This window comes from Malaya genurostris, chromosome 1, assembly GCF_030247185.1.
Source record: "Malaya genurostris strain Urasoe2022 chromosome 1, Malgen_1.1, whole genome shotgun sequence".
Lineage (NCBI taxonomy): Eukaryota > Metazoa > Arthropoda > Insecta > Diptera > Culicidae > Malaya > Malaya genurostris.
Window position 1 is genome coordinate 7,504,187 of NC_080570.1, and position 21,575 is coordinate 7,525,761.

General features: G+C 39.7%; 1 protein-coding gene across 1 annotated transcript in view; it reads right to left on the reverse strand.

The window, feature by feature from the left end:
• The window catches only part of LOC131431139 (heterogeneous nuclear ribonucleoprotein R), a 104,736-nt gene extending 85,149 nt beyond the window's left edge, over positions 1-19,587 (reverse strand). The window contains exons 1-2 of the mRNA XM_058596681.1: positions 18,979-19,587; positions 17,682-18,826 (exon numbers count right to left, since the gene is read on the reverse strand). The gene's annotated coding sequence lies outside the window, so the exon portion shown is untranslated. The remainder of the gene's footprint in view (positions 1-17,681; positions 18,827-18,978) is intronic.
• Between the last annotated feature and the right edge of the window lie 1,988 nt (positions 19,588-21,575).

Sequence of the window (21,575 nt, forward strand, 5' to 3'; positions counted from 1 at the left end):
AGTTCAACTTAAACTACCCGACAGAAGTAAAGTTGAACTTTACTCGCGTAACAAGTCAGCAGGCAGAACGAGTTCACTCTCCGAGTAGATTATTCCACCAAAGCTTACAATAATTGGGACAGGAAATGCTGCCGAATCAAATATTATTGACCAAACGTTTTCATAGACACACGGGAAGGCATGAGATAGGAACTTGTGAGCACTTAGTTATCTCACCTTTTGAAGATCCGTTGAAGATTTAATATGTTTATGCGTTGAATTGGTGGTTTACCAAATCACACGTTAAAGTAAAGGCTTTCAAATCTATTTTGTAGGTCAAAAATTTCAATACGATTGAAGGTCGGTTGACTGAACAGGTCTATTTACAGAAAATCGGTTCGTTAAGTGGATTATTGTCATTATTGGATCAATTTACCAAATGGATTTCTTTAAATTTCATATTCATTCTCCTCTAATAATCTCTAGTTAGTCTGATATCGTAAATAATTTTTCATTATTTCAAATGAAATTTCAGAATAGTGACACAGATTTCCGAAGCTACGCGTTTTTACGCGGATTTTTGAAGTTACGCGGTTTTTTTTACGCGAATTTTTAAAGTTATCCAGTTTTCTTGTTCTGTCTTAAAAATGCATCATACTTCGAGATCCGGTGTTATCCTAATTTTTTTCAAAAACATATTTTTGATCATTTAGGAGTAAGCCAAATTTTGTGCTAGTGCACATAATTGTTTTTATTATTTTTACGATTCGTGTTTGACTTATCAGTGCAGAGCACCCGAGTTTAGCACTAAGCAGTTCAATTTGAACTGCTCTGCACTGATGAGTCAAAGACGAAACGTAAAAATAATAAAAACGGTTATGTGCCCTAGCACAAAATTTGGCTTACCCCTAAATGACCAAACCTGCATCGGCCAGAAATAGTCGAAAACGCGACATTGCACTCCGTTGCAAAACAAATAGTGTTCTGTAAGTAGCAGAAACTTTACGTCTGCTTAGCGGTTCAAATTGAACTGCCGAGTTTAGCACTAAGCAGTTCAATTTGAACTGCTCTGCACTGATGAGTCAAAGACGAAACGTAAAAATAATATTTTTGATTTTTTTCAAAAACATATTTTTTTAAGTTACCTCCAATCTCGTGGTTTCATGCATGCATTTGGCATTGAAAAAAATTCAATTTCGGGAATCTCAAAATTTTTCCAAGTTAAGAGTCGATTTTTTTTCAAAAAAATTTTTTTTACAAGAAAATGTTTTTTTGAGATTACACCAGATCTGGACGTTTCATGTATTTCTAAGACATTCGACATCAAGAAAAAATTTCTTTAGTTTTGCGGCTTTTTCCACGCGGTTTTTTTACACGAATTTCCGAAGCTACGCGTTTTTTTGCGCGTTTTTTTTACGCGGTACGTATCCCTCGCTTGAAAAACCGTAACCTCAGTGTACTCTGGTATATTAAATTGCCTAATGTATGCAATCCGATCTTACCACTTGATGTTCAGATTGTATTGGAACTTACTCTGGGCGAAACGAATAAACATAGACAGAAGTGGTTTCTCGATACTTACAGTGAAAACGAATGGTTTGTCAGTTCGAATCGGAGCTATTATATTGCTAGAAATAGAACACTGGATGCTTATTTTGTTTTAGATTGGACAATATTTGTATTTGACAATGTGTAGGGGAGACCGGGGCTAGTTGGCCGAACGGCCGGTTGGCAGAGTAGCTTTTCTGAAAAGGCTATTATGCGCAGTGGCGACATCTATAGGAATTTTGGTGGTCACCCACGTATCGACGTAATTTTAGGTGTTTCTATGTTGTCGTTTGTGAAGGAGCACGTTTTTTTCTTTTTTCAGTACTGGTTAGTAAATTTCTGTTTTTGTAAAGTAATACCATTGGAACGGGTATTCAAAACTTTACAAAATGGCATATTGGTTTTCATTATAACCTTACTTTTATTATTGTTAATCGTTATTGTTCACGAAAACATTAACTGGGGCAGGTTGGCCGAATTTTGTGCGGGGTTGGTTGGCCGAGTTGTAAGTTTAGCTTAGGGTAACGTGCACTTGGAAGATGATTCCAATATTTCATGAATCAAATGCCATCAAAACATTTATCATTTAGAGTTCCTGACAGGATTTCTCGCAGATTGACCTTACCCCGAGCAAAACTCGTTCATCAGTATAGTATCTGCTACAGATTTAAGCCATCCTGAAAATAACAGATCTCTTCCCAAGGCAGGTATGCGAACTGATTCGGAGGAGCGTCAAGGTCGTGAATAGCGAAATGATCCAAAATTTTACCAATTCTCTAATAAAAGTAGCATTGGAGGGGTAAAAAATTAAACCAAGCGTAAGCGCGAACGCTGGTGGAGGAAATGGTAGAAGGGAAACTGAAAAAGTTCACTAATGCTGCCGAAACTAATTACAGAATAGTTAAAAGACTCAAAAACCAAGAAGGGGAGTTTTTCACGTACTTACATAATAAAAATGATGCATACAGACTTTTTTAACTAATGAAAACGTTTATTGAAACAATTGATGTGTTTCACATATTTTTTAAAAACTCGGCCAACCTACCCCGGCTCTGGGCTTGGTTGCCCGAATTTTTTCTCCGCATTTGATTGGTCATAACTATTTTCCTGATTTTCATACAGGAATAAAAAAAAATCACACATGTGCACAAAAGGTGTATCGTCATGACCGACCAAAGTGTTTATCAAAAAGTCCAACCAGAAAGAGTACAGAAATTCCGAAAGAGAAACTCGGCCAACTAGCCCCGGTCTCCCCAACTCTATAAATCGGCTGCGAAGTCCGTTGAAACAGAAGGTCGAATTCCACGAAAGGAAAGTGATATCTAGGCTTTTCAACGTGAAATACCTCGTGTGTACTTAGTTTTAATTATTTCTACTCTTTTCTTTTTTTTGCTTTATTTAAGAGGTTTTCAGCTATAAGCTGGTTCACCTTTGAAAACAATTGCTACTGTTACATTTTATACATGTTCCGGAACCTTTCATGGTACTATTGCAAGAGACGAACCCAATACGGAACGGTATGTTTAGTTGGTTGAACATATTTTAAATCAATTTACAGTACTAGTTTCAATTTGAAAATAATGTGATTTAGATAGCTTGCAAAATTTAGGATTCGTGGAAAATAAATTTTATGTACTGCCCTGCACTTCAGTGTGTGCAAAACTTGCACGCATACGCAGACATACAGACATTTAAAAAAATCTCCCCTTAAATTTAACACGTCACCCACGAAAACAAGTCCTAACCGATCGAACTCGAATCATGATCGAAACGAACCAACTTCGCGAAGAAGAACACGAAATTCTGGAAACCTAACCCCCAAAATCTCAATCGAATCAGTGATAGTACATTCTGTTTTTCCTAAATAGGTGTGTGTGTGTTTGACTTCTAGCTCTGAATTCCGAATTCTTTGCTTAATTGCTTTGCAATTCATAGGAAACCAGCCAGCCAATCGTTAATTTAAAACGGGGGCTCGTCACCCACTAACCTGCCACGATCCCTTTTTTGATTCGCGATTTGATAGCTGACAATGTCCTTTCGAAATACGGTTCCAGCCACTGTCATCGGTTCCATAACCCAAAAAATCAGAGTTGACAGAGCCAAATTCCTAGCCGATGTTCGGAGCAGATCGATTCCGTGCACTGCACTCTCGGATCCAAACTGACTTGACAGATTGTGGCGGCAGCAGCACATCACCGCCGAAAAATTCAAAAATCACCAACACACTCAAGGCTCGCGAATCTGCGCTAATGCGATTGCCGTTCGTAGAAAAAAATCGCAAATAATTTGCAATTTTTTTGTCGTCATTCCGTCGCTCTCCGTGGGCCTGTGCGTGCGTGTGTGTGCATCTCGCTCTAGCGCTGCCTTTCCCATTCTCTGCTATTCTTCGCGTCACTTCGGTACTGTTGGCATTTTTGCTTCATTATTCCGCGCGAGACAGAAATCCGGTCGGTCGGTTCCCAAGTGAACCCACGGATCACCAACAACTAAGCACCGGAGGGCAAGGAAAGCAACGGGCACCAATCTCTCTAAATAATGAGGTATAGGCGCACGTGTGGAAGGGTTTACCAAAATCGAAGTATGAGGTGGAGGGGAGGAGTTTAAGAAGGAAGAAAACGAATAACTCGATAAAGGCAACGTCAAATCGGTCCAATGGATAGAATCGGAATGGGTGTTGCTCTTATGTAACCGAGATGATTTACGGCTTTCTGCCGTTTTTCCAACGGGACATCACAATCGTGGTCCGAAAGAGGTTTGAGATTCATGTCAAGTTAAAAATTTGAATGATTGTGATAAAATAATAATGTGATGGTGAATATCCCAGTTCTGTCAATCTGTCAAATCTGTCAATTGTTTGCTTTGATTTAAATTTTAGACATTTTTTGGTTCAAACCACTCGAGGTCAGTAACGATACTGAACACTCCTGCGGTGAGGTTACAACTACAGCTGGCTTCACCACTGGAAACTAAGTAACAGGGATCTCATAACGACCAAAACAACACGACCACTTGAGACACTACTGCCGCGACGAGTCCTGTCGGATTTCAATTAGGCAGCTCAAGGATACTCAAGGCCCCGTTCAGTGCGATGCTGTGTGTAGTGTTCGAAAGCACTCGGAATCAGATGCGCTGATCGGTTGGAAGGATCTCATGGAATTTGTTTTTGAATTGTGTTTGTTTTCATAGTTCATTGATTGTGAAGAACTATTGGATTAATGCTTGACCAAGGAAGGGACCTTTGGCAGAGTATTTAAATCCATCCAATCAATCCATTCCCATTTCACGCAATGTCGGTTATAAAGAAATGAAAAGTACATGGGTGGAAGGTTCTTTCTTTAAATACCCACCTGAATGTACATGACCGTCACTAAGGCGGGGCTACAGAAAAACAAATCAAATGTTCATGTGCTTGAAAACCTGAACCTGGGTACGGTTAGTTTCGATAGCCGATAGTTCAGAAACAAAGATTTACGGTGAGTTCCAGTAGTACTACTTCCGAAACCGGTATAGCCGATGGAAATTTGTTTGGACATCAACCAAAAAAGGCCTTATAATTTGAATAGGTTTGAGATCAGTTTTCAAAATATATAACGGTTCAAAATTCGGATTCGGTTCAAAATACAATACCAGTCGATGAGGCCAAAAGGCATTGGGTTCAAATCATACTTTGTGAAAATCAGTCGCGCCATCTCCGGGAAATTGATATGAATTCCGTTTTGAGGTTTTTCATTACCACATCCGGTGCTTCCGGAAACGATAATCGAGGACCATTACACTGTGGTCTTTTTTACGCTTTATTTACGCGAATTTTCAAAGTCATCCGTTTTTCTTGTTTTGTCTTTAAAAAGCATGAAACGTCGAGATCTGGCGTTATCCCGAATTTTTTTAGTTCTACTCTCTGACACTTTATTCTAATTTTGTGAATTTTTTACGTGGATTTCCGAAGTTACGCGGTTTTTTACGTTTTCATGCATTTTCAGATCTGAACGTTTCATACATTTCTAAGATATTTGGAATACAAAAAAGCGGTTTTTCTACGCGGATTTCCAAAGTTAGGCGATTTTTGTTTTGCGCGGTTTTTTTTACGCGGTACGTATTCCCGCGTTAAAAAAGACCTCAGTGTGTTGCCGAATAGAGTTTGTTTGGGAAATTACTCATAAGATCAGAATGACTGATTTCAAAGAATTGGCTTTTTTTACATCGTCACTCACTGGTCAGGGTCATTTCGCCGTAAGTGATTTTGCCGAAAACCGTTTCACCGAAAGCCATTTCTCCGAATGCCATTTCACCGAAAGCAATTTCGTCGAATGCCATTTCACCGAAAAGATCATAAAGAATATCTAAGTCGGCCAGATCTCGACGTTTCATGCATTTCTAAGATATTTGGAATTGAAACAATTCGGATTCCGAAATCTAAATTTTTTTCCAAATCCCAAAGTCGATTGAAAAAAACTTTTTTAAATCGCACCAGATCTCGACGTTTCATCCATTCTAAGACATTATGATTTTACAGTTGGCATGGCCTCGGTGACTTTGTGCTACCGAGCCCAATTTCGGTTATGTGGCTACGCTTATCCAGAAGACACAAAAACAAATAAATATTGTTGATGAAGAGCCAGAATTTGTAGTTTTCTGATTAATTATGTGATGAATTCGAAATTACCCTTTTGGTGAAATGTCCCTTTCGATGTAATGACCAATTCGGCAAAATGACCCGCTCCCCAAGGAAACATACTCCGGAAATTTAAAATTTGCACTTTCTTATTCCGGAACCGGATTACGGATACGGACAAAATTCAACAGTAGTCTATGAAGTTATGAGAACTTCTATTCAAAGATGTCGGATTTCGGGAAAATTCAAAAGCTGTCTACGGGACCAGCAGTGCTTTCATCGGAATCTATCTTTGTGGAAATCGGTTCAACCATCTCTAAGAACACTAATTGCTCTAATTTGTGACTTTTTACACATATCATCCTGTCAATCTAGAAACGGGAGTCGGATCCGGATAAAATTCAGTTGCAGGTGCATGGAATCCCGAGATCTTTCACTTGAATCTTGATGCATGAAGATCGTTTCTGCAATCCCCGAAAAAATCTAGTTCACAAACAGACGTTTTCCGATTTCGACCAACTGAGTCGAATGGTATATTCATTCACAATTTTCGACCTATGTTTTTCGTTTTTGACATATTGAAACCTCTGAATTGAACATTTCTATCAGACTTATGAGATCACAAGTTCGTAAAGCCTCATCACGACAACGCACGGCCACAAGTTGAAAGTCCAGTCAGGTACTATTTGGACAATAGTGAAAGAAATTGCAACCTTGCCAATATTATACAGCCTGGTTACCAAGACAGAAAACGCGAGTATTTTGGAAGTAAGGAAAGTATTTATTTCAATCATTCTTTACAGTGCAAAACTTTGAAAACTTCGACGCAATCATTTAGCAAACACTGTATTCGCCACCACTATTGAAAATGATCTGACACCTTTGGGAGATACACTCGTCGTTGACTCGGTTTTCAGCGTAATTTTTTGAAAGTCTTTGGATTTTCCCAAGAGAGTCGTTTTAGATTGTGGCCAGGTTGACTTTCCTGGCTCTCCATGATAGCCCAGCAATTTTCGATCGAAAGATTTTGGAGGACCAGTCCAGTTTTCCTCCTTCCTAGGAACGACAGAAGTGATGATTTCATATGACTTCGTTAGTAAACTTAGAACAATTATTTCCGTGCTTTTCATTTCAGTACAAGCACTAAAAACTGTTTTTTGTTTTAATACATTCCAGAGGTTTCTATACTTCTCTGTTTAACATCTTACAAGGAAAAATATCGTGTCGATTGGTTCAGTAGTTTTTTTTACCGTGTCAAGACGTGTGAGACGCGCTTCAAAGGAGTAAATTCAACGAATTGTGTTTTCGCAAGTACTCAAAATTCGACTTTGTAGCTTCACAATTATGTTTTCAGATAGTATAACAACCGATTTAAAGCAGTAAAAATCTCTTCTCAAAATACCTGGTGGAGTGATTATGTCTTTCTCACATTACTCATGTTTTCATAAATATTACTTAGGGGTTCTTTAAAAAACTTTTTATTGAATCTTGAAAAAAAAAGTTCATTCGGGTATAAAATAGCAAAACCTTTCCAATTTTTGTAGAAAGTTTTGAGCCATATTTATAAGATTTTTTCCATGTTTCGCATCGTCGCTCCTAAACGACGGTTTGAAACTATTAGCCCTCATCACCTTGTAATTCCGGAACCGGAAGTCGGATCCAGGTGAAATTTACGACTTTTGTATACGACCGTAATACTTTTCATTTGAATTTAAGTTTATGAGAAGTCGGAGTGAGCTTAGATTGGGCATATTGGATCGCTATTTCCGACACTTTCGGAACCGGAAACTCAGGAACGGTTTAACTGAAGTGGGCTTTTTTCAGCATTTTCCAATAAGATCTATGTACAAACTAGATTTGATTAAAATTTTTACACTAGTCACTCTGTTATTTCGGAAACGAAAGTTATATCAAGATAAAATTTAGGAATTTTGAATGACACTTTAATACCTTTAATTCCAATCTAAGATTGAAAAAAATCGGTTCAGTCTTCACAGAGAAAATTTAGTCCATATATTTACATTTTTGTTTTGAACAAATCACCCTGTAATTTCGGACCCGAAAGTCGGAGTCAAATAAAAATCAGAAACCTTGTATGGGATCACAAGACCTTTCGTTTGAATGTAAGTTTGTCAAAGGCATGCATGAACACAGACGTTTGCTGATCTCGACGAACTGATCCGATTGAATTAGGTTCAAAAATCGGTGAGATTCTTGAAGTAATCCAAATTCCATTTGTTAGCAGTTCAAATAAATAAAACTATACTTTTCGAGTTTGCATAATTCTTAGTGACATTCTCGTTATCGTTGGGCAACGGTTGCGGGTAGTTTGTTTCGTAGATTACACATTCATCGATTTTTTTAATCCCGGATTCACAGCTTTCAACACCTAAAAGGAATAAAATTCTCATATTTCCCAGAAAAAAACATTCGAACCAAAAGTTTACCCTTGGGCGATTCCGTAAAAAGATTCCATAAAACAAGTTATGGTTATTTCTGACCGTAAATTCACAATTCGTCCGATGCGGTATGGATGGAGAATGTAAACCCCTAAGCACTTAACTTATCCGTTTAATCCGGTCCTTGCTCATGTGCAGTGCTATCTCGAAGAGCTGGATGAATTGCGGATACGGTTTTAAATACTGGTCTGTTGCTAGGCTGCTTGCTTGCCTCTCAACGCATGGCCAACTTCGATTCGCTTGTCCGATTTCCTGGATGGCTGACTGGTTTCCCGCATTACCCACATCTCTGGTAAAGTTTGTAACTGAAAAACTTGCCCATCATCTGTCAATGTCACTTTAGTTAAAGCCTGCATGTTACCTGGTCGCCAGGCGAGTGGAAAAAGCTAGTAAAGATCTAGTACTATCTAGTATTTAAATGACTGGCGAATCGCATCTCATGTGACACGGACTAACCCAACCTACCGGTTGGTTAGAGAGTTAGTGCACGGCGGCAATGACATAAATTACCTACCGCAAAACAACTATCCGGCAAACATTTGGTTCGAAGTTTAGAGTGGGCAGTGTGCAATTCCCGTCGATCTATCAGTACCGTCTGCACACAAACACACACACACACCGAAAATGAAAGAGCCGTCAAATGTCAGAACACTTATTGCAACGCTGCACCCACGTTCGAGGAGGCGAAACTGTTCGAGTTACTGCTGCTGGTGGTGGGTAGCTGCCGTGGTGCGGATGCACATCCAACATCATTTGCATTCTGGACTGTGCACGGCTCCTGCGGATTGCATAATCATAGACAATCCTACACATACACACACATGCAAGCTTACACGAACGAGAGTCGAACGATGGAACGACGACTCAACGGTGCCAATAGTTGGCCTTGAATGTACTAGTTTTTTCTGTTGTTTTATCGCCGATGCACTTCCCCGCCGCTAGTATCTGCGTCATTCGGTGCCTACTAGATTGCTGCTTTTGGTCGTAACCGAACGGAAGTTACCAGCGTGGCCGTAACTATCGCAACTTCTCATAAACTATTCAGAACATTTGAATGGATCGCCTGGTCTAATGGATTGTTTCAAATATGCAAACCGTGTCCGTTCGGGTAATTACGATAATCGGTCCGGTCCGGTCCGGTCCCAGTGGATCACTTCGGTATTGTCCCGCATGCGATAAGCCTTCCAACAACACGATGCCAACTGCAAACAGAACATTCCGTAATTGTGGCAATTCTGGTGGTTTATTGATTCGTCGAGCGCAAAAAATAAATCCCATGATTTCAGTCGGACTCGACAGAAGCACATTTCCGTGATACCGCGCGTGTCTCTGATACTGATAAGCGGTTCTTATTTTGTGTCTGCTAATCGCATTCGCATTGCACAAAGAAGTGCATTCTGTGCAAATAAAGACAACGGCACTCGTCGCTCGCTGCACTCAAGTAGCCTGTGTGCATCCATCTATCGTCCACGAGGGGCGGAATCGAGATCGTTCCAATATTTACTCATCTTGTATAATTCGGTGTCCGACGGTAGTCGGTAAGGGGGTCACAGGGGGGGAGGGGCATGCCTTTGAAACAGCGAAACAAGAAGCTTTCTGTTTGAGAGATAGAACAGCTCGGCTGGAAAAAAATCAGAAATTATTTGCTAGAAAAATGACGCAAGCCCATCGAAGTAGGCTAGGCCAACCAACCGCTAGAGTTCGACATTTTCAATGATGGCCGCCAATTCAGTGACAGCCGCGCACAGAGTCTAATGCGAATCCTAGCGCTCAGATTGCAACGACCCGGGGACAATTCGAATGTAAATGTGCATGCGGTGCATCATCTGCAGGCAGCGTGTGCATGGCACGACGAAAAAGAGACGGAGAGATCGGAGGCAAAAAAAAACCGGAATATCTGACAAGAAGGCCGCACCCAATTGCGCGTTCTTCTACCCTACTAGCTCACTGACTGACTTCGGTCCGCTACTGGAACTACTTGGAACTTGCTTAGAAGTGTGCACTAGCAAAAGATCGTATCGGTTCTTTTTTTTTTTTTGCTAGGCACTGAATGTGAGGGGCAGGCAGGGGTCGCTGCAATTGAGGTCAGTGCAATCGGTGATACTGGCTTGGCTGGCTGGTGACGGGCGATGGCGATGATTACACGATGATGACTTATTGTCGCGCTTCGTTTGGAAAATGTCAGTTGTCCTGAACCGGCGAACGGTTGAAGAATAGGCGCAGTGTGCAACCACGGGCGAGATGTAAATCATTTTACACATGATGCAACCCGACAGCACTGCTGGTACTAAGTCGAGTCGCAGACAAAAATAGCCAAGCTATTGGCTACCCGGATGCGAAGATTAGATGAAAATGTTCTTCTGGAATAATTTTATATCGATACCCAACGAAAACCAGACTGAAAAACCTTTTTTAATCTCAGATTGCTTATATTTTCAAAAACTCTGTCAAGAATTTTTTTTCAAACTTCATTAAAATCACTTTCTTTGGGTATAAACTACCATAACCATTTCAATTTGTAAACAATTATGTCAAGTTAATATAGATTTAAATTTGGCAACCCTGAAAGCTATACAAAATTGATCAAAGCATGCTGTGTGCTAAGCGAAGATGTTTTCTTCTTCCGTACCAGCAAGTACCGATGCGTATCGGCTTTGCATAATTTTGTAAAACAGTTTGAAAGTTTTGTCGCTCATCGCTCTATAATTTCGAAACCGAAAGTCGGATCTGGATGAAATTGCACAGTATCTTCTAAGGCAATGAGTGCTTTAATTTGAATCATTGAATCATTTGTGAAAATCGGTCTATCCGTTGCTAAGAAGTCGGAATGAGTTCCGTTTTTGAAGTTTTTCTTTATTATTACCGGCGCTTTCGAAAGCGGTTCTCATAGATTTGAACATATTATAGATTTGAACATTATTCGGTCTCATAGATTTGAACATATTACCTTGTCATTCCGGAACCGGAAGTCGGATGAAGAAACAATTCAATAGCAAGTTATGGGATCATAACAGATCGGCTGAAAAGTTCGTATCGTTTTTATGAGAGGGCGCCACTAGAATTAAATCCATACCATTCTCAGTTAGTACCAACCTTCAAAAGATACGTGTATAAATTTGACAGCTGTCTGATTATTAGTTTGTGAGATATTGCATTTTGAGTGAAGCCACTTTTGTTATTGTGAAAAAAATGGAAAAAAGGAATTTCGTGTGTTGATGAATCACTACTTTTTGATGAAAAAAAGTGCCGCCGATACCAAAAAATGGCTTGATGAGTGTTATCCAGACTCTGCACCGGGCGAAGCAACAATTCGTAAGTGGTTTGCAAAATTTCGTACTGGTCATATGAGCACCGAAGACGATGAACGCAGTGGTCGTCCAAAAGAGGCTGCTACCGATGAAAACGTGAAAAAATCCACAAAATGATTTTCAATGACCGTAAAGTGAAGTTGATCGAGATACCTGACACCCTAAAGATATCAAAGGAACGTGTTGGACATATTATTCACGAATATTTGGATATGAGAAAGCTTTGTGCAAAATGGGTGCCGCGTGAGCTCACAATCGATCAAAAACAACAATGAATTGATGATTCTGAGCAGTGTTTGGAGTTGTTATATCGAAATAAAACCAATTTTTTCGTCGATATATAACAATGGACGAAACATGGCTCCATCACTTCACTCCGGAGTCCAATCGACAGTCAGCTGAGTGGACTGCACGCGATGAACCGAACCCAAAGCGTGGAAAGACTCAACAATCGGCCGGTAAGGTTATGGCGTCTGTATTTTGGGATTCGCATGGTATAATTTTCATCGACTACCTTGAAAAGGGAAAAACCATCAACAGTGACTATTATATAGCGTTATTAGAGCGTTTGAAGGACGAAATTTCAAAAAAACGGCCTCATTTGAAGAAGAAAAAAGTTTTGTTTCATCAAGACAATGCACCGTGTCACAAGTCAATGAAAACCATGCTGAAATTGAACGAATTAGGCTTCGAATTGCTCCCTCATCCACCGTATTCTCCAGATTCGGCCCCCAGTGACTTTTTCCTGTTCTCAGACCTCAAGAGAATGCTCGCTGGTAAAATATTTAGAAGCAATGAAGAGGTAATCGCTGAAACTGAGGCCTATTTTGAGGCAAAGGACAAATCGTACTACAAAAATGGTATCGAAAAGTTGGAAGATCGCTATAATCGCTGTATCGCCTCTGATGGCAATTATGTAGAATAATAAAAACGGCAAAAAAATGTGTGTTTCTATTAAACGATACGAACTTTTCAGCCGAACTGTTAAGACCTTTTGTTTAAATCAAAGTTTGTAATTATCGGTTCAACCATCTCCGATTGATTGACAATTTTTCCAATTGTTTTGGTACATATCATCCTGTAATTCTCGGAAACGGAAGTCGGATCGGGATAAATCCAATAGCGATCTATGGGTTCATAAAACCTTTCATTTGAATCTGAGTTTGTGAATATCGGTTTAGTTTAGGGTTCGTCTGATTTCGGGTTTGAATACCTCAAAAACCGGCTAACTCTAATTTTTAAACCAAAACCCGACCCGTACCCGATAAAACAAATAAAAATCTTAACCCGTATCTGACCCGAATCTGTCAAAATTTCTATTTTAAGCCCTAACTTGGTCCGACTCCTTCGGGTTCATTTTTAGGTTTGAATAACCGAAACCCGGCCACCTCTAAATGCAAATGTTTAATCCCGAACCCGTCGAAAAAATTGAAAATCCTAACCCGAACCCGAACCGAAGCCGTCAATTTTTCAATATTTAAGCCATAACTTGATTGGACCCCGTCGGGTTTGTTTTTGAGTTTGATTTCGAGTTCGAATACCCGAAACTCGACCGACTCTAAACGCAAATTTTTGAACTCGTACCCGATACGATAAAAAAAAAACTCGTAATCCGTATCTGTAAAAATTTTTAATTTTAAGCTCGAACTTGACTCGACCCGATATTCGAGTTTGAATGTAAATTTTTGAACCAGATCCGTCCCCAGAGACCAGATACCGCCAAACTTTTCTATTTTTCAGCCCGAACCCGACCCCGTTTCTGCCAGGTTCGTTTTCGGGTCTGATTTCGGGTTTGAATACCCGAAAGCCGGTCGACTCGTAAATTTTTAAACCCGTACCCGATGAAAAAAATAAAAATCCTAAACCGGAACTGAACCTGGATTCTGCAACGGAATTACCAAACTTGAATTTAGGGAACTAAAGTTCAGGAAGAATCCTGATTGAAAATTTATTCTAAAATTCCTGTCCAGAATTCACATCAGTGATGCCATCTTTTTCTTGAGATCAAATCCGTAGATTTGGCATCGTTGATTCAGATTAGGAATTATGTTTCAGAATTTACACCGAGGTCTTTTTTTACGCGAGAGCTACGAATTACGTGCAAACAAAACCACGCAAAAAAAAACTGCGTAAATTCGCATATCCGAGTAAAAAACCGTAAAACTAAAAAAATGTTTTGTTGATGCTAATTGTCTTAGAAATTCATGAAACGTAAAATAATCGACTTTAGGACATTGAGATAAATTTTTGAGATTTTCGAAACTGACATTTTTTTTGGATACCAAATGTCTTAGAAATTCATTAAATGTCAAGATCTATTGTAATCTCAATAAATATGTTTGTGGAAAAATCGAATATTTTCTAAGTGTCAGAGAGTCGAGTTAAAATTTTTTTTTGAGATAAAATCAAATCTCGACTGCATTTCTAGGACAAAACAATAAAACTAGATTGGAACCAACAAGATCTTTTTTTTGTCACTAACTTTTTCGTTCCCCCTTCCCCCGTCTCTCCACCATCTCTATGCCAACTAATTAGATCTCTGTTGTTTTCAGACATTTTTTCCCACATCCCCTTTTTATCCCGCTTTCCACAATATTTACTTTTTTTGTTTCATTCTCTTCCGTAACATTACCGCCCACGGAAGACCGCTCCAGTCGATGACCAGCATGCGGGCCACCCGCCGGGCCTTCGTAGACTGGGAGTGTTTCCCGCGGACTCACACGAACCGGCCATAGATATTTAAAATCGCTATCTGGAAGACTCATGAAATATTCAATTCACTGTCGATTTTCGAGAATCCGAGACGACATAATCTAATGATACTAGTCTAGTTTTTAGTTAGTCGTTAAGATTAGAAATTACTCTTGACATCTTAGAGCTTAAGCAGTGTGCCTAAAAATATATTATTGAATAAAAAAAGATAAAACCAGAAAACTTCAAACGTAACTCGTAGAAATCCACGTAAAAAAATATCCCAGTGTTGGTTCAGAATACAGGTTCAGAATCAAGTTTTTAAAGTCAGTTCCCGAATCCAGGTTCAGAATTGTGGTCAATGGATTCGAGGAACAGAAATGTTGACCTCGGTTATGGACCTGATCTGGAACTTAATTCGAGAACTGAAACTGAATTTTTCGTGTTAGAATTCCAGTCCATTTCTCTGTTCTAGAATTCAGTTCCAAAATTTTGGTTCAGATTTCGATTCCAAAGTTCAGAACCCGAAATCAGCTCCTGGTCTAGAATTCAGTTTCAGAATTTGGAATCTGGATTCTAGAATTCGAACTGAATTCTGGACTGAACCGGAATTTTTGTTCTAGAGTTTCAGTCAAAATCTCAGTTCCAGAATTTTGGTTCAGACTTCAGTTCCAATATTCTCAGAAACCCAAATTCAGCTCCTGTTCTAAAATTCAGTTTCAGAATTCTGAACTTCGGTTCTGGAATTAGAACTGAATGTTTGACTTGCTAACCGCAGTCGCCATGCATGACCGAGCGTTGTCGTGGTAAAAAATTACGAACTCGTGCTGGTGTGTTTCGCATCCGGACCATATGTCCTACAAAAACATTTAAACTGGGAACAATAAATTCAACGTTACTGTTCCGAAGCTAATAGTGGCACCAACTTTCCGCTTTCCTGATATATTATGCAAACGATATGGATAGTCGCTTTTTAAGTGGAATTGATTAATTAACCCTGAACTTCTACTCGAAGAGGCAGTTGTTTTTTTCCTTTTTTTGTAATAGAGACCTGGATTCTAGAGTTAAACTCGAGAACTGAAACTAAATTGTTGTTCTAGAATCCTCAGTTCCAGAATTTTGAACATATGTTCTGAAATTAGAACTGAATTTTTGACCTACTGACCGGAGCCACCATGTATGACCGAGCGTTGTCGTGGAGAAAAAATACCAATTATCAAATTACCAAATACAAAAAGAATATTCCCTTCAAAAGCTTTCAGTTGGAAACAATAAATTTAAAGTTAATGTTCGAAAGCTACTGGTGACGTCAACTTTCCGCTTTCCTGATATTTCATGCAAGAAATATTGATTTGATATTAAGTTCCTAGTTGCATTTTAAATGGAATTGATGTAATAACCTTAACTTCTACTCGAAGAGGCGGTTGTTGTTTCTATTTTGTTTAATTTTGTTTATAGAGTTTTCAATTTTATAGTAAATCTCAGCCTCTCAGCTCAGATAAGTTTTCCGACCGCTAAAAGCAAAGTAGGCCTCGTGAAAGACTATGACCAGCACGACATGCCCGTTCTTTAGGCTGTAGGTATTTCATTCCAATGTGTTTCTTAACTATTTCTCCTGTCTGCTAACTAATCACAGCTTTATAAACAATCAATTTCCTGTTGTTCATCTTCGTATTGCAATGAAACGTTAAAAAAACTATTCCGGTTATCGGCAACCCTTGTTAGTCGGTAAATATAAAATATGTATTTCAAGTATCTGGATGTTGTCAAAAAAAAAGATGAAGACGTTTTATGCCTGTTGGAGAACGAGATAACTATTTACTGTCGAAATTAATAATCATAAGGGAGCGCGCTGGAGCAAATTGACGACCGACTAGGATCCAAATAAAAAAATGCATAGAGCACTGGTCTTACAAGCCAGTTGTCGTATGTTCGAGCCCCGACCTGGAAGGATTCGCAGTGTTCGTGGGATCGTAGCATCAGCCATACAATGGTTCTGTGCGCTAAGAATTGGCTGCGAGGTCGAATTCCACAAAATGAATGTGGTACCAAGGCTTTGCTTTGCTTGCATATGGACAAGACATTCGGAGCCATTGGTAAAATTATAGTACTCTACTAGAGAAAGTTCTGTCCTTAACGTCGTGCTTCTGTAGTTGAATTGATAAGTAGAATTGGTAGTTTAATTTAAACTGCTTGGATCAGAAGAGTCGAAGACGAAACACAAATACGAAATAAAATACATTGGGATCCGTTTTTACACACAATATGAAGTTCTGATTCCAATCAAGTTTTACGGCATCATTTTCGCAATTGAATTTGTTTTTTTTTTTTATTTTGCTGTGAATCTGAAACCAAGACATTCGGAGCAATTGCTAAAATTGAATCACTCAATTGAACAACATTTTTCTGGTTTTTTACTTGCACAGTTTGTTCAATTGACACCGTTTGGCACTTAAAAGTGACGAAAAACGCAAATAAGAAATGGTTCGATAGTTCAACGATCTTCATTGAGCTGCCCCATTCAATTCATTTGGGGGTTTGTGCTAAAACCTCTGAATGACTACTATCCGATGATGACCCAGGAAATCGTCACAATTTTTTTTTCCATTCGACACGTCAAAAAATACGATAAAAGGTATTTTCTTCTCAAAAGCATTAACTTTACTGCTGCCTACCGGTTTATGTTGAACCGCGTGGTGGCACTAGTAATTTAACGCAAACCGCTAATGCACTGATGAGTCGAAGGTCCTTAATTTTAACCTTGATGGAATTTTTAATCTGAAGTCCGAAACATCAAGTTCAAGTTGAACTGCTAGTTATGCTTTCAAAAATTCGAGGACTTAGAGGAATGGAAGAAAACGGTTGATGCCTTTGACTTTACCTTGAACTGCAGCACTCAACCAGAGTAAATTTGATCGTCGCAGCTTTGAAATTGAACTACTAAGTTGCACTAGTAATTCAATTTGAACTGCTTGGCTCGGAAGAGTCGAAAACCCGTCGGATTCCTCCGATTTGACAGAATCGTTTCCCAATAAATCCGACAAAAGAATAATTTAGTTCTAATTTGCCCCAAAAAACACTCACCTTCGGTGATAGTGCCGTCCGGTTCTCGGTCCTGTTGTTCGAAGATTCTGTTGTTGTTGTTGTTGCTGCTGATGCCGCTATTCCCGGTGCCGCTCTACGTCGTATTTACTGGGAGTTTGTTTAGTTTATTTCTTTCTTTCCTTAAGGTTCCTTTGTTTTGGGGGGATAATCCAACGGAATCGCTGGCCAGAACAAAATCCTGTTGGCCGAAAAGTATGAATTTCCGTTACGTGCTCGGAGCTTAGCTTAGCTGGATCGTTTCGTGTGGTGGTTCGGGATTGAATTTACTTGATGAAATCCTTTGTTTAGTATGTTTTTTTTTTTGGATTGATGATATTCTAGTTGGGGATCCGTCCAGCCGTCAAAATAGGGTCAGTTAGTAATTTTCGCTTTCTTTCCTATCTCGTGGAATTTGTTTTCGCTAGTAGTTTTGTACGGTCCAAAATGAAGAATTTTCCGAATGCCTTCGACGCTTCCGACGTGGGTTTCGTTTACATCTGGCCGCTCGTGTGTACTGCGGGGGGGAAGTAGTGTGATTTTCCCTTCGGTTTTCCTGGGCCTATTTCACCTTCCGATGAGATTTTTGAGTTTTTAAACCAATGCCAATCTTTGCTATGTGCGAGAATTTGCTGCCAGCTTTTGACGACATTGAAGCTGCTTTAGGCCGTATCTCCGGGATTACGATGCTAGGATCTCTCCATTCACGGTTTTGTGTTTTGTTTATTGTACATCTAAACTAGAACTGGGGTTTATTTCACTTTTAATTTCGAAGAACCAAATCTTTCGAAGCAACTCTTTTTCCGATTTTTTTCTTTGTCCAACACTGAACTTCGTCGCGTGATGCTTCGACAAATGCACTTGGGTGTTTGTTTTTATTCGCATTCACTAGCTTTCTCCTCTCTCTCTCTTTCTTTCTGCCGTGCGGTGGTGCACCCTCTAGGAAAATCCTTCCGGTGTGGAACAAATTTCCAATAATCAACGGGAGAAGCCTTTATGTAACGCGGCCACTATCTTTGTTCACACTCAAAATAACGCACTAACGTTTCTTCACCGAACTAGATTACAAATGTGTCGCCTATCATGCTCCAGACTCGGAACCGGAACGGAAGGGGGGTCTCGTTATTCGGGAACTTACGTATTAAACTCTTAAACCAATAGGAATAATGATGAATAGAAGAAAAAAGAAACGTAAAGAATTATCCAAAATGCTCGCACACACTTTTGTCTGGTGGTCTTAACAAAACTTATCCTAGGCACTAGTGGGCTAGCTTAGATATCGATTAGTCGAACGATTTACCGTGGAAACACTTCGCAGCACTCTTTGTTTGCTGCCTTTTAAATTTTAGAAAACACCGACAGAAAAAAAAAATTCACCACAGTCTTCACAGTAGTAGTCACAGTTCACATTGGCGAATTGTCGAACGAAAAACAACAAAAAATCACAGTCAGTCGCATTCCAGCTGCTGCTGCGTTTTTTTTTTTCAAGTGCTGTTCCTTGCCAATCGCACCTTTCCGAACCGAAATTTTGAACTCGAATGAGAGCCAAGTCCGCACACTCCCGTTGGAAGCGAATTTTCTACTCCGAAAGAAAAAAAAATATACAGCATACGGGCAAAAAAAAATCTCCACACTCCGCGGCCGCAGCAACAATCCGTACCGTACTGACGACGACGGGTGCAAGAAGACCAGCAAAAAATTTCGTTGGAGTCCACTTCTACGCTCTCTCTAACGCTCTGTGTGTGTCCTCAGGGACCTCCTCGCATGCACAAAAACTGAGAGTTCGAACGACTGTGGCCACCACCGGCTGTGTCCGATCCGAAACCAACAGAAAACTAGCCGAGAAATAGGGAGAACTTGTGTGAGACGTTCTTGATCGTCCGCGCTTAGCTTCACTAGTGCACACGGCGTACGGCGAGAATTTCCCAGCGATGGTCTCTCCCTTCGGTGGTGTTGCCGTCTTCGGAGCTTTTCTCCCCCCCACCCCAACAACCGCCGGATCCGTCCGGTCGGTCCACTCCGATCGCGGTTGCGCAAGTGTTGGACTGTTCGCCACTGTCGGTGTGTGCGTTCGGTGGTCACGGATGGACCCTTTCGCGGGAACGCAAAACAAGGACACCAGGTGCAGTTCGTGCGTCTCGCTCAGTTCTTTATTTTTTTTGCATTCTTCGCGTACGACCACAACCAAAAAGCGCATGTAGAACCCAAGGCACACCAGAAAACGAATGGCTTGAGTTTGAGTTTGATGTTCTGTCGAAGTGAAGAAAGAACAGGGGGGGAAATGGGGAACAATTGCATCCTCGAGAACTGTGCGATGGCGACCGGGCGAAAATGTGTGTGCGAAATAACTACAACCTCAGCAAGCCAGCCAGCCAACACACACAGAGACGTCTCGAAACCTTTGCTACCGGTTACGTACGTCGTTGTTCTTAGCAACTCGGACTACTGCGATGGGAGTGATGGCATTCGATGGGAAGATGAAAAACACACATGGTTGGATGCAGTTTGCTGCTGAGGTGGTTCTTAGGGTTTTTTTTTCTGTCGGAGCCATTGGTAAATTGTTAGGAAATTTTATTTGGATGTAGACATAGGAGATTTTTACAGCCAAATAACTTTACGACAGATTGTGAACCAAGTTCAAAAGTTCAGCTTTTATTTGAAAAAAATTTTTTTTTATGTTTCAAGTTTTTATGGGATTTAGTATGAAGATACTGACATTTTACAAAAAAAAAGATCGCCTGGAGTAATCAGATGTGAAATGATGGAAAAATCTGATAACTGAAGAGAAAAAAAAACGCTTTTTACGACATGGAAGCAGCAACCCAGTAGATCTATTCTTGGTTAAGTTTTTTTCCATCGAATTCCTCACGCCATCAAGGCTGGTACTGCCCGAAGAAAGATAATAGGTACTATCAACCTCCTAGTGGACCCTAGCCCCAGTATGTGCAGTAACTATCGTGAAGACATCAAACCACTCATATCATCCGTTATAGCACAATAAAAGAAAGTCAAATTATATTAAGACCACTAGCTGCAGCGATGCTAGATACATTAAGGAATGAGCCACCTTGTGTCGGTTTTTCTTTAATAACTTGATCTACAAATATCAACTTGTTTTTCAATCCTCGAAGGTTTTCTTCCTATGGGGTAAAATGGGCAAAAAATTGTGAAAATAAGTGCACTAACTTTTCTCAGAGATGGCTGAACCGATTTCCACAAACTTAAATTCAAATGAATGGCCTTGAGGTCCCATAACAAATTCCTGAATATTATTTGGATCCGACTTTCGGTTCGGGAGTTATGGGGTAAAATGTGCAAAAAAATGAAAATATGTGTTCTAACTTTTCTCATAGATGGCGCGGCCGATTTCCACAAACTTAGGTTCAAATGAAAGGTCCTGTGGTCCCATACGCAATCCCTGAATTTCATGCGGATCCTACTTCCGGATCCGGAAATATAGGGTAAAGTGGGTTAAAAATTGAATACCATCACTGAAAATGGGGAAAAACCTTAGAAAAATTCTAAATCGACCTCAAATCTTCTCCAATTGATAGTTTTTATCAGTAGACGGTCAAACAAACCGATTTCGGTTATTCTTTTCAGAATCGAAGAAAATTATTTTGAAGAATACTACAGTATTATATATGATGGTATGATTGATATAAGAAAGGCATCATTACACCACTAGGTGGATTAAAACAGGTTTTTTTTTGCTGTATTTGCATTGCATTTTGCTAATGCGTATTAAACTTCCGACATCTTAATATCATCATCTGCTAGTGAAAATCTCTACGTGGCCGATAATCGTGAGAATGATCATTCATAATCATGTGTGAGTTTGAAAAAAATCACTGAAGTGATATTAAAAGAAATGAGATTATACTGAGCATCGATATT